Consider the following 14628-nt stretch of genomic DNA (forward strand, 5'->3'; position numbering starts at 1 on the left):
TAGTGCTTCTGAGTATATATTCAAAAGATACAAAACCATTATCTCAGAAAGATATCTGTACTTCCACATTTTTTGCAGCATTACTCACAATAGTTAATAAATGGAAACAACCTAAGTGTTTATTGACAAATAAACGGATAAACAAAATGTAATGTGTGCACACATACATACAATAGAATGGAACATTATTTACAATGGAATATTGTTCAACATGTAAAAAGAAGGATATTCTGTTACTTTTGACAACAGATGAACCTCGAGGACATTTTACTAAGTGAAATAGGCTAGGCAAAGAAAGACAAATACTGCATTATCCCACTTACATGCAGAATCTAAAATAGTCAACCTCATAGAAGTACAAAGTAGACTGAGGGTTACTAGAGGGTGGGGAAATAGGGCTATATTAATCAAGTGGTACAAATTTTTTGTTATGCAGCATGAATATGTTCTGGAGGTGTAATGTATTTCATGGTGACCATAGTTAATAATACTCTATTGTAGGCTTAGTTGGTTAAGTGTCTGACTCTTGATTTTGGCCCAGGTCATGATCTCATGATTCACAAGTTCAAGCCCCTTGTTGGGTTCTGTGCTGATAGCACAGAGCCTGCTTGGGATTCTCTCTTTCCTTCTTTCTGTGCCCCTCTCCTGCTCTGTTGCTCTCTCTCTGTCAAAAAATAATAAAATTAAAAAAGTAAACATTTAAAAAATATTTGGTGCTTAAAATATAAAAATAAAATAATAATAATACTCTATTGTATAGCTAAAATTCACAAAGGGAGTAGATCTTTTTTTTTTATGTTTATTTTGAGAGAGAGAGCGAGAGACAGAGCATGACTGGGAGAGAGGTAAAGAGCGAGGGAGGGAGACACAGAATTAGAAGCAGACTCCAGGCCCTGAGCTGTCAGCACAGAGCCCGACATGGGGCTTGAACTCACCAAACATGAGATCGTGACCTGAGCTGAAGTCAGACGCTCAACTGACTGAGCCACCCAGGTGCCCCATGAAGAGAGTAGATCTTAAATGTTCTTATCACAGAAAGAAAAAGTATGTGAATTGTGGATCTGTTAATTAGCTTTATTGTGGCAATCATTTCACAATGCATTCATATAACAAAACGTCACATTGTGGATCTTAAATATATGTTAGTTTCATTTGTCAATTATACCTCAATACTGGAGGAAAAAAGAAATTTTATGTAGGATGTTTTTATTTAAAAAATGAGTAATTGCATTGTCTTGAATGTATTAGGTAGGTATTACATTGACAGGTCTGAAATATTTTGTGTTAAAATTTTCAAATGAAAAAATGAATACCTGAGACTGTAATGTATACAAATGGAATATTTCTTTAATAATTTTATTAGCATTCTCCTTAGGAATTTTTATAGGACATACATGAGCTTTAAGAAATGTATGTGCCTATAAATAATTGTCCCAGGAGTCACAAACTAGGTAGAAGTAAGCTGTTATTTGCTGGCTAAAGATGTCACATAATTAATTAAGTGGGCATCAGCCTTCTCTTGGGAAATCTTACGTTTGGTCCTTTAGGTGTCGTCCCACCATCATTCATTCATAGACACGCACACTGAGCACAAAGAGAACTGTATTGCTGGCTATTTAATGCTTAAAAGAAAGAATTTTTTTCTCAACTTTGTCTTTGTTTTTTAGGGATTTTTAAACACATCTTTAGGTCTCCATTGGATTTGTGTTAGGTACAATCAATTGGAATCTGACTGATACTTCTAAAGTACCTAAAAGAAATAGTAGGGAAAGAGAATATAATGTTGTTTAACTGTATTGCTTAACAATGTTTGACAAAAATTTTTCAAGTGCTATTTGTCAGAAGTCAGGTTTTTTTGTTTGTTTTTTGTTTTGTTTTATTTATTTTTTTTGCATGGGTAAGCTTTTTTTCTTTAGAATAGCAAACTTGTCATGAAATAAAAAAAGTAGTCTATTTAGTTCTTCAAAGGCTTACCTAACCAATCAGAAAACTCTCTTTTGACAGAAGAATCCCTAAAATTAGTTTAAAAATATTAACACAAATATACTTTCATTTTGAATTATATTCACTCCTGGTTCTTTGGATAGACATTTCCCTCTCGAGCTTATTAAGAGCACCAGTATTTTTCTTAAGTGGTTATTTTCTCAACTTTTCTATTCCATTTATTTACACAAGGAGCATGTCTTTGAAATTCAAATATCAGGCTATATTTGAGAGGGAAGAGGGGGATAAGTTTGAAAATCTGCGATTCTCATTTCATTCTGGTAGATAATTCGGTTTTCAGCTTAGAACAAGTAACAGGACAATTTAGCAAAGAGGCAGAATGAAGAAACGGTAGAGCTGCCAAACCTGCTCCCAATTCATGCCATCACTATATGGGTTTATTGTCTGGTGTGAAAATAATAGCCAAAACAGCAAGCATTCACTCCTACCTAAGCACTCAGTCACATAAAAATGCACATTAAAAAGCCAAAGAAGAATGCCTTCCAGTTGCTGTGGCTTAATGTCTGTAGTTTTTAACATCAAGGATTGACTTAATGAAACTTCTTAAGAGCTGAGAAGAGAGGCGTCAGGGACTGGGGATAGGTAAGGTGTTGAAATCTCATCAGGTTGGTGACAGGGGTATAATTGAATGTGGACAGAGTATACGAGGTGGCCTTACATCTTCACGTGTATATCTGGGATGCACTTGAGACTTGTCTCTGTACTTCCCATAATGTATTTCACAGTTGTTGATATTTCAGACTATGATCCTGTTTTAATCCTAGGCTTCCTTTGTCTAGCCTATTGGGGATGTAAATGTAAAGGAAAACATGTAGTAAAAGTTTGCCAAGATTTATTTCCCAAAGGTTTAGTAAAAAAGAAAACACAGTTTTATGAGGTAAAATGCTCAAAAATTAAAAATGGATACTTTTCACAAGAGAAAAGAAAACCGGTTTTTATTTTTCTCATTTACCTTGCTAATAGATCACTATATTGGGTAATATGATGATAGAATATCTAAATATCTATGTTTCAACTTCAGTTCTGAAGAGGTTTTCAATAAGGCATAAACTGAAGCTATAGGTTAGTGCGTAGAATAATCTCTTTTTAGGGGGCCCACAAGTTTCATTTTTGTTTTTGCCCTCTTCCCTTCCTATTTCTTACTTCCTGAAATCATAAAGACTGGAACTGAAGTAGAAATACTTCAAATACCTTGAAGATAGGAGCCACTGGCTAAGGGGAGAAAATCAGGAAAGCTGGGTCTTTGATGACCCCAAAAATGTCAAAATGGCCCTGGACTTCCTATGTCAATCTCATTTGAACAATGTATTTATTAATTTTTTTTTAACATTTATTTATTTTTGAGACAGAGAGAGACAGAGCATGAACGGGGGAGGGTCAGAGAGAGGGAGACACAGAGGCTCTGAGCTGTCAGCACAGAGCCCGACGCGGGGCTCAAACTCACGGACCGCGAGATCGTGACCTGAGCCGAAGTCGGCCGCTTAACCGACTGAGCCACCCAGGCGCCCCCGAACAATGTATTTATTAATTAATTATTTGTTTGTTTACTTTTATCTGTTATTGGCATTATTTTGTGTTGTTTACATTTAGACCTTATCTAACTTCTAGAAATAATTGTGAGGAGGACAAGATACAACATAGTGCACTCTGCAAAACCCTTTCTTTGGTAATTTCAACCGACGGTTTTCATATTCTCTTATAAATCAGTCACTCCAAGTGCATGTTTCCTGCCAAGTCACACATCATGTATTCATCAAATATTTATTGAGCCTGGCATTGGTTTAGGTGCTGGGGAGAATAGCAGAAGAAAAAACCTTTTCCCTTATCTTCATGAATCAAACTGACAAAAGACAGATTGACAGAAAAAAAAGGCATATGTTTCTTTGTTTTAATTTTACATTCATGGAGTCTCCACAGAAAAGAAGTGAACCCTCCAAGAAGTGGTTAGACTTGGAAGCTTACATAATATTAATGACAAAGGGCAATAAATCACGGGCTAGACGAGTAAAGGGGAATTTGGGCTTCTAGGAGGGATACATTGTGGGAATGTCAAAAATGTGGGGAAACTAATGAAACTAGCGATTTTAGTAAGAGTTTTGTTGTTATCATTGTTTTGTGTGTGTGAAGACTCATCTTGGTACTGACTCTCCATCTTCTTCATGGCCATAATACTTATCAGAAAAGGGATTTTTGGCAGTCTTCATTTCTCTGAAGTTTCTGCTTTTAATCATGTAAGGGGAACTCTGAGAAGCCTTCTTTCTGTAGCTGTTGATTCTCGATTACCTTCAGCTCAACTAACCCATCCTGAAAAGTGGCCTGTGTTGGAGGGGTGTATTCTGATCTCCTTCAGGATATATTACAGTTTAAAAACTAACACAGCCTCTGTCCTTGTGGGACTTAAAGCTAGTAATAATTTTGTCAATAACCACAGAAATACATGAAAAATGGTAACTGTGACACTTGCTAGGCAGGAGACAGACTCTTTACTACATGAAATTATTAAAGGAGGTGGAGAATACTTTGGAATAAGCCAGGAGTTGCACAGCAGGTAGAGTTCTATCAACACAAAGAGAAGTATCTTAGCAAAGAATAAACATTTTTCATAAAAATGATGCCATGTATGTCTTAAAAAAAGATGATATAAAATAGGGTAGGAAGTAGAAAAAGAAATATATGAGATAGATCTGGTAATGTAAGATTTGGTTGAAGATTATACTAGCAAAATAGCAGATGCCTGGTGTTTTTGAGAAAGAGAAAATTATTGTGGCAAGACTATCTTGGATATTGGTATGTGTTATATATGTGAGTGTGTTTGTGTGTGTGTGTGTGCGCACACACACCATAGGAAATAATATAATCAGAGAGGCAATGTCAAGGAGTTTGAATTTTAGATTTTCATTTAAGTATAATAAAAATCTGTCAGAATGTTGTTGATTACAGATTTAATTTGGATGATAAACATTTTTATATATGTTTGGTAAATGCAAGGACATTTAAAAGATGGAATGATCAGATCTATTTGGGAAGGGAAAACATATTGCCATTACAAATTCTTCTTTAAAGTAGATTATGTTTGGTTTTCAAGGAGACAGATGTCCTATTCATTCTTTAAAATCTACCTGAAATATCTTTTCCTTTTTAAAACTGCTTTTATTTTATCCTTTTTGTGTTTTCTACCTTGGTGAAATAGTTTCTTCTCCCAATGCCCCAGCGTTCTTTGTTTGATTCTTTAGTATCCTCTTAGCTTATAGTACCCTCTCTGAGCTTCAGATACTCTAAAAACTACTCTATAATACCACTTTTCACATAGGGCTTCAGAGCACAGACTCTGGATCCAGACTGTCTGGTTTGAACCTATGCTCTTCCATATGCTATGCAAATTGAGTGAATTACTTCTACATGCTCTAATTTTCTCATGTGGGAACAACAATATCAACCATAGGATTGTTAGGACTAAATGAGGTAATATATGTAATAGCATAAAGCACTGTCTGACAAATAAATATGACAAAAATAAAGAATATTTGTTTATCTTATGATTACTGATGTATTATATATTGAAGATGACATCCATTCAATTGATTTGCTTGATTAAACAAAGCTCCCCTTACAGAATATACTAATTCATGCTCACAAAGACATTCACTATGTAGTTTATCACCCAACACAGGATACTTCCATGAGTGAAAGGCTGTGTTCTTGATAATTATAACCAGACAACAGTTAATAAACACATGTATATTTCCCTATTATTAGGACATTCTATTAAAAACCTATCACTGCACACATTAACATTTAATTAATATACCTACAAATATTTACTCACAGTTTTAGCTACTACTATCCATTCTACAGGCTTGGATTATAACATTCACTTCATAACTTTCAAAACATTCTTTTAATTGTAATCAGAATGCTGTTTCAAAAATGTAAACTTGATAATATTTCTCCCAGTTTGAAATGCTTCAGTACTTTCTCTTTTATTCAAACTCTTGACTATGACCCTTATGGCCTGGTATCCAGTGCATGGTTCATGATCAATATCATCATAGACTGCTTTCTATCATTGTTGTCATCATCATTGATCATTTTCTATGTTCCAAGACTTGTACTGACTGTTTTACGTGGGATTTCCCTTTTAATCCTGACAAAATCTCATGAGGTATTTTTATTCTCCCCCTTTATGAAATGGAGACGCTGAGATTAAAAGAGGTTAGACTATTTGCCTAATATACAACTGGGGAGAGATAGTTAGATTTCAAAGCCTGGTTCTGATACTAGAGGCCTTGACATTAAACCTTAAATTATATTGCCTCCCTTAATGTGTTGATTAAAAGAAAAACAATTGTATGACTCCGTAAGTGTCTTTTTCTGTCTTCTTCTTGTTACATCTCAGACTCATTTCCTGCTACTCCCCTACATCACAGTAAACAATCTAGCCATTCTGTTCTTACTTTCCTTTTCTTTTTATTTTTTTAAATTTTTTAAAGTTTATTTTTTCACTCTGAGAGAGAGCACGAGTGGGGGAGGGGCAGAGAGAAGAGGTGATACAGAATCCCAAACAGGCTCTACACTGTCAGCGCAAAACACAACATGGGGATCGAACCCACGAACCATGAGATCATGACCTGAACGAAAGTCAGACTCTTAACCAACTGAGTCACCCAGGCACCCCAGTTCTTACTTTTCTTTGAATGGACTGCCTATTTTGACTCTGGGCTTTCAGACATGCCGGGCCCTTTTCCTGGAGCATTGTTCCTGTTCAAATTTGCCTGGATACCTCATCACCTGTGAAGTGATAGATTCAAAGAGTTCTTTTCATCATTTGCTCCACTTTTGTTAGGTGCCCCATTCACTTCTTGCAGTCATGGTATTGATCACATCCTATTTTACGTGTCAGTTTGCATGTCTCAGTCTCGCACTAGATTGTAGGTGCTATGAAGGCAAGTACAATGTCTATCTTCTCCACAGCTGAATTACTTAGTGTCTCAGCACATAAAGCCACTTGAGATTGTGAAAGAAAATTTGTACCAGACGATGTCAAGGGATACTTTATTCAAGACTAGTGCAAAGGTGAAGGAGGGGTATTGAACTTACTTGTATAAAATACAAGATGGGAGATTTTTAAGAGCTGAGATGAGCTAGAGGAAAAAAATACTAGAAGATGTTATGGGGGAAGTTGATTGATGTGATTAGGCTATCTGTTTGTTAATAGTGCTTATTGAGGTAAAGCTCCTACCCTCAAATAGAGACTCTGAGATAGAGGCACTATATTTCTTAATGTTTACATCCCAAAGGGATAGCTCCCAAAGTCCTAGAGAAAAAAATCTGGATCAGAAACTGGCAAGAGTTTGGGAGAAGATTTGTACCTCAAAGGGACAGAAAAAATAATTTACAATTACAAGTTTAAAGTGGTCTAAGAAAAGAGAAGTCAAGGGCCTAGAGTGAGGGAAAGAAACCTTTCTAAAATTTAGTCAAGCTGAGAGGAATTAGAAGGCCATCTTAGTCAAGATCTATTTGTTGAACCAGAAAATAGAACACTCCAAGAGACAGTAAAACACTCTTGACATGTAGTGATTAAGGACTATTACGTGACTTTGTGTTTATATTATTTAAATAAAGTGTCGAACAATGCACACATGACATTGGGATTTTTAAATATTTAAACTAATTGTTCTAATTACTTTTCCATACTTTTTTTTCTAATTCACAAAGAAACAAACATTATTATAATGTGGTGCTTCACAAGTTAAGTTTAATGTTTTAATTGAACATCTTAGTTCTCCATTTACTGAAGCTTCTAAGAAATTACTGATAACATTAAAGTACATTGTAAATAAATAGCTCAATATAAACACAGTAGCTAGACAGAACAGAAATAATAATTTTATTGCCTAACTGAAGTTCTTGCATATTTTAAATGATGTTTAATGTTGCTTAAATTGTTATTGCTGCAAAGGACATATATCCAATTTAATTAAACTTGTGTAATTTCAAAGAAGGTAAATTTAGTAGCTATATTTATATTCTTCAAAGTGTCATTGGATATGGTATTGATAATGTTTTCAAGGTATGTTTGCTTTCATTTTTATACATTTGGGATCCTATTAACCACCTCATACATAGAACAGCCATTAATTTAGCTAGATCTATCATACTGTTCATTCTCTAAACTATGTTTTTTTGTTGTTGTTGTTGTTGCTTTTATTTTTCCTTTTCAGCATCGTTCTTATGTCTCTCAAATTCAGATGTCCAACTATTGTGCATGCTTATTGGAGGTTAATCCTAGGCCTGAAATTCATTCACTGACCATGGCCATAGTTGAGTTTCTACACTAATGAGTTCATTGGGCAGAAATTTTGCAAAGATATGGGGGGAGGTGGAGGGGTAAACATTATCTACATTTGAAAAGACCAAATTTACAAATCAGTACTCTCTAATGCAATTTTTTTCTCCTTGACTAACTGGGGGGTTATTTGTATGCATTCTAAGTGGCAGTGCCATGGGAAACTGAGATTTCTTTTTTTTTGGTCATTTTGGTTTAACACAGACTCATCCAGAAAACACAACCCTGATTTTGCCTGAGAAAGACTACCAACAGAACCTGAAACGTGAGTACTGTTTATTTGTGCTATTGAATTCTATGCTGTATAACTGATCCCATGATATGGCATGGCTTTCATTAAGATATGTAATGGAAGACGATTAAGTGTAATTGTAGGCTATAAGAAGTGCAGAAAGTGGAAACTCATATGTCTGTTTTATTATTCAGTTTAAAGGAATTTTAGTAGTAAATACTTTACTTTGAAGAAGAAGCTACATTTGTGCTATTCATTCATGTTCAGTTTAAAGCATATACTTTTATATAGTTTTGATATCCCAATTTATCTCTGGTTGATAAGAAATGTAAATATGATCTCTTACAAATACATATTTTCATGTTATTTTGAGCATAATTATTTTTTATCTTTTCTACGATCAATATCCCTAAGTAATTACAACATATATTTAGCATCTCAGTTTTTCTGTTTTTCTTTTTTTTTCAATGGAATCCATAGTTAGCTAAAGGTAAAGGCTTTGCTGTGCCTTTCTTCTTGTTCTGTCACAGATCTGTCTTTCAGCTGCTTGCTAATTGTTGGCATCTCTTCTCCCTGTTTGGCCTCTGATAAGTTGTCTTTAATAACCTGTTGTTCCATTCTTGAACTTTGCCATGGTTGCAACTCTGGGGTAACAGAACTGTCAAAAATAAAAGTGAAGGAGCAAGAGGCACTGAGCTTATGAAAGTTAGAGAAGACATAAGGCCCGGTATTGATTGATGAATTTCTCACTGCAGATAGTTTTCACTTTATCCCATTTGCTGTCATAGTACCCAGTACCTGAAATAATAAGGACATTTTTTTCCTCCAATAATGGACGATGGGGGCTGTTTGCTTTGTGAGAATCTGCCAAGGCCACATGCCATGAGGCTTTTATCTTTGAAAGTGAGGGTGAAACAAGCTTGCCTGGCTGCAGATAAGCGACTTAGAGGGAATCCTATTCAGATGTAGCTGTCACTAATTTATCTGGAGGTTTTGTGATTCATACATACTGTTCAGTGTGCAATGGAGCATTAAATTGCTTTCCTCTGGGAGCAGGTCACATTCAGGGGTCATCAGACCTATGCTGTGGGATGGTGCATTCTTGATTCATATAGCTTCTTGCTACTGAATTTTTATCTATTAGAAAGCTGGTAATTTGAACATATGTTAGATGATCTCTCGGAACGTTTCAACAGCAAAGGGACTGACAAAAATTTAACTATCTATTAATATGCAAGTGTTTGTAACAAAAAATTAATCAACCCTTCTGCTGTTAGCATAGTCATTTATTCTGATGATTAAGTAGTTCAAATATGTTTCCCGATAATGGCCTAGCTCTTGATGAATACATTTCCATGGCTTCTTTATTTATTTAAACAAAGGGATATGTACTTAACTGCATTAATTTTACTGGAAAAAAAAGTAGAGGTGATTCGAAACTGGTCTCACCAAAGACAAAGCTTTGGAAAATAAAGATTTTTCTCATTTACAATATAGTTCGGCTGTGAAAATTCCACTTTATTATCCTATATATTTTGAGAGAAAATGGCATACCTTGGAAAATGAGGCAGATACTAGTTCAAATCTGAAAAGGACATGAAAAAAGATGCTTATTTTTATGCATTAAAATTGTGCTCAGAGACTTTAGTACTGATCTATCTTTTTAGATGTGGGATATTTAGCAGATGAAAAAAAACTTTTTTTTTCATTTGTTATTTCCATTATGTGGTATGTAAAACTAAAGCCTAGTATTTTCCCTTGAGTTTTAAGAGTGCTCCATTTTGTGTAAAATTAAGCCGATAAATGGCAAAGAGGTAGTTAAATGAAAGCAATCACTGAAATCTTCTTAAAGTGTTTTTAGCATGCGTGACAGCAGTCTTAACAGTGGGTAAATTAACTATATAAACTGATGTGTTTTCTCTATTTTTTTAAATTTAACATTGTTTCTTAAACTCCCTATTGCCATCCAAAATGGATGATCATTTCAAGAAGTAGCAAAAAGAAAACTCTTTCAACTGGATAAAAATGGTGACTTTATACTGCATTTATATGGTATAAGTCTTTTGATATTTGTCCTAGTTGTAAAAATGTGGAACATTTAACATAAACCAGAATTTTCTTATTAATGAATTAAAGCATAAGTAGGCCATTACTGTGGGAACCTATTTGATCATTTATGCATAATTTACAGTATTTAATAAGATATTCATCACATTTCCCAGTCTAAATTACAGTGACCTTAAACCCTTATAAGGCCTCCTAATAAATAGGAGTATGAAATAAATATATTTAATAACGTTATTTTAGGATTTTGACATGTTCTGTTAACTCTGGGGGTTGGGGGAAAGAAGAAAGAAAAACAGTTCACAAAACTAGAAAAAAATACCAGTATACTGTATGCAAAGTACATATAATTAAGCATATTTCTGCTCTCTTCTTTCTATTAATTTTTTTTTGTATTGAGAATGAAAAAAAATGTCTAAATTTTGAATTTTCAATATCTTTACATCTTACTAGGAGGTATTTTCTTTCTTTTTTAAGGAAAACTATTTAAAAACACAGTCTAAATTCATATTATTTTTAGAGTAATTCAAAGAAAGAACTGTTTTGTTAGAGGCATTCATTGGATTTAACAAGTATTTTGTTACTCAGATTATAATGGTATTTTTAAATAGTTCTCTGTATCACAGTTTCCTCTGTTCTTTCCATGAATACCTCCCCACCTTTCAGACTCTGCTTAACTAGCTTAAGTGTCATTTTTTGACAAGTTCTTTTTTAAGTATCCAGTCTAGCTTCTTACGGACTGTTTTGACTTCATAGCATTTACCATAATTTTAAGCATTTTATTTATATTTTATAAAAAAATAAAAATGAATATAGAGTGAGGAGAAAGAATTATTTACTTGTGCCGCTTACAAAACTTAAGCACAATATTTAGTGCCCAGCATAGTGCCTGGAATATAATAGTCTGTAAAATTTGTGAGTGAGTGACAGTAGATAATGAAAACCAAATAATTCCATAAATAGGAATATAAGAAACGTAATGTATATATTAAATACATAGTACCAGCCATCATATACTCACCAGTTTATTTAACAAAATAATTACAAATACACATTGTACACAAATAGAGAAGTCCACAAGTTTCACGCTTCAGTAGTTTTGCTATGCAAATAAAGCCTACCAAATTTTATTAAGTCCTAACTCCCACGGCATATGTAACTAGTCTTGTCTAAGACAAGATGTGAAATATTCTGTGGATGTCTCTTTAAATAGTTTAAAGAAAAACAAAAAAAATCTATGATTATTAAAAACATCTATTTGGGGCACCTGGGTGGCTCAGTCAGTTAAGCGTCAGACTCTTGATTTCAGTTCAGGCCCTGATTTCTCAGTTTGTGGGCTCCCCTGCGTGAGGTTCTGCACTGACAGCAGGGAGCCTGCTTGGGATTCTCTCTGTCCCTCTCTCTCTGCCACTACCCTGCTCACGCATGCTTTCTCTCTCTCTCTTAAAATGAATAAACATTTAAAATAAATAAATAAAAACATCAGTTTATTTTACAAGCATTTATTGAGAGATGAGAGTGTGTGTGTGTGTGTGTGTGTGTGTGTGTGTGTGTGTGTATGTATGAAACTGTGAAAAGACTATAGGAAATTTACTACTATAAACTGTTAATTCTCATTTTATGAATTCAATAGATAGTAAGAAAATTCAATATATACTTTTAAAACTATAATAGAGCTTTAACTATAAAGCAGAAGTCGAAATGTTAATAGTATCTAGCAGAACTAGAGTTTGTTTTCAGCTGAGACAAAGCAACAGCACATTGCTGAGCTGACACAAGCTGTAAAGAAAGCTGAGGAATTCTTTGCACAGGGAATGGCATAAGGAAAAGTATGAAGAAGACATTAGTAAGAATTACTTGCTTATCGCTTATCATCCTAAATACAGGTGGATGGGTTATGTTTGGTAGCTCCTATGAATGGAAGTTTTATTTGAAAGTAGATTAGAACAAGATTATGGAAGATTTAGCACTAATTTAAAGAATTTAGGATCTGTTGACATGTAGCTATGGCCTCTGAGTATGTCCAACCTCTTGTTCTTTAGAAGCATAGAAAATAAGAATGTGGTTATTTTGAAAGACAGTCCATACCGAAAAATCTGGTACTAGGTACTACAGAATTTTCCTTTTGAATGTGCTATACACATACATACACATGCACCTCCACATATGTGTGTATGGTATGCATATATGTAGGTGTATGTACTCTACTTAATATGGCTTCACTTTACAAAATAAATTAGAGGATGGGGTGCCTGGGTAGCTCAGTTGGTAAGGTGTCTGACTTCGGGTCAGGTCATGATCTCATGGTTCATGAGTTCAAGCCCCATGTCACGCTTTGTATTGACAACTCAGAGCCTGGAGCCTGCTTTAGATTCTGGGTTTCCCTCTATCTCTGCCCCTCCCCCACTCACGCTCTGTCTCCCTCTTTCAAAAAATGAATAAACATTTAAAAAAATTAAAAACAAACAAATAAATGAATAAATACATAAATAAATCAGAGGAGGAATCATTATCAAAATATATAGAAACTGCCAATGACTTTGACAAATGCTCAATAAACTAATAAAGCAGGAAGCCTGAAATAAAATATCAGTAACAGAGGGCTTATCTCTGAGAGACACTTAAGGAAAAACTCATAAGGATAATGACTTGTAAAATGCAAAAAAGTAGAGGTTGCGTATTTAATTAGACTTTGATGAACAAAAAATCCAAGATACCTGTAACTATTAACTTCCTGAAACAAATTCTTGATACTATAGACAATGAAGCATGTAAACAGAAATTTTGTGATTATTTTCTTTTGGACAACAGGTAATAATTTCTTTGAAATTATACCAAATGCCAATATTATACCAAAATTATACCAAATGCCTTTTTTTAGAGAATGGAAAAGCACATTAGTGTATTAAAAGTACAAAGAATTCTTACACCAACTGTTCAGTTGTTGTTTAACGTAGTCTTTACCAAACTAATTTAACCAGGTTACCCCTATTTCTACAGTCATGCTCTTTCTGTGACTCCACATTGCCTACAACTACATATCGACTATCATTGTCTGAAAGCCTTTACTGGAAAAGTAAATGCACACTGTTGTTGTTTTGTATTTTATGTACTGTTTAAGAATCGTGGCATATTACAAGATTTCAAAGTCATTTTCCTATATTTACATCTAGAATCTTTTTGCTTCTAGCCTTACATTTAATTCTATGAGCCAGCTAAATTAATTTTTGTGATTGAAGAAATCAGGGATCAAGAATCATTTTTAGCTCAGACCTTGCTCAAAATTAATTGAAAGTGTTTGTGTGAGATTTTTACCCTTCTATTCATCTGTTTGTGTATTATTAAATTATTAAAGTATGCTATTGATATATTTGTCTATTATTTGTCTATTATTATTGAAGATTAAGAGCAAGTTTTTAAATACGTTAGTGTAACTCTACCAAATGTATTCAAGATGATTTTGACTATTCTAGATCCTTTTCCATTTCATCTTAGAATCAGCTAATATTCTTATGATATTTTGATTGAATTTGTATTAAAGCTAACCAATCAGGAAGAATTAACATCCTAAAAATATTGAGTCTTCTCATGCACGAAGATAGCATAGCTCTTTTTATTTAGGACTTCTCTCTGAGGCAATTTGTAGTTTTCATAATAGAGATCCCACACATATTTTGTTGGATTTATTCCTATTAAATATTTATCGATGCTACTATTAATGTTAACATTTAAAATTTTTCATTTTCCATTTTAATGTATAGAAATACAATCAATTTTTATACCAACCTTTTATCCGGTGGGCTGGCTAAGTGCACTTTTTACTCCATGTACTTTTGTATTTATTCCATAGGCTTTCATACTGTCTGATATACATATGGCCTGATATATATACATATATACGTGTGTGTGTGTATACATATTGTCTGACATTAAAATTTTCATGCCAACGTTTACATTTTCATTCCTCTTGTCCAATTTCATT

At 33.9% G+C, this 14628-nt stretch overlaps 1 protein-coding gene across 3 annotated transcripts in view; it reads left to right on the forward strand.

Moving 5' to 3' along the window:
- MGAT4C (MGAT4 family member C) overlaps positions 1–14628 on the forward strand; it is a 754867-nt gene that overhangs the window by 408985 nt on the left and 331254 nt on the right. For all 3 annotated transcript variants that reach the window (XM_086712708.1, XM_086712707.1, XM_086712709.1), the window contains one exon: positions 8555–8615. The gene's annotated coding sequence lies outside the window, so the exon portion shown is untranslated. The remainder of the gene's footprint in view (positions 1–8554; positions 8616–14628) is intronic.

Source organism: Puma concolor, chromosome B4 (genome assembly GCF_028749965.1).
Source record: "Puma concolor isolate L17-30 chromosome B4, mPumCon1.1.hap2, whole genome shotgun sequence".
Classification (NCBI taxonomy): Eukaryota; Metazoa; Chordata; class Mammalia; order Carnivora; family Felidae; genus Puma; species Puma concolor.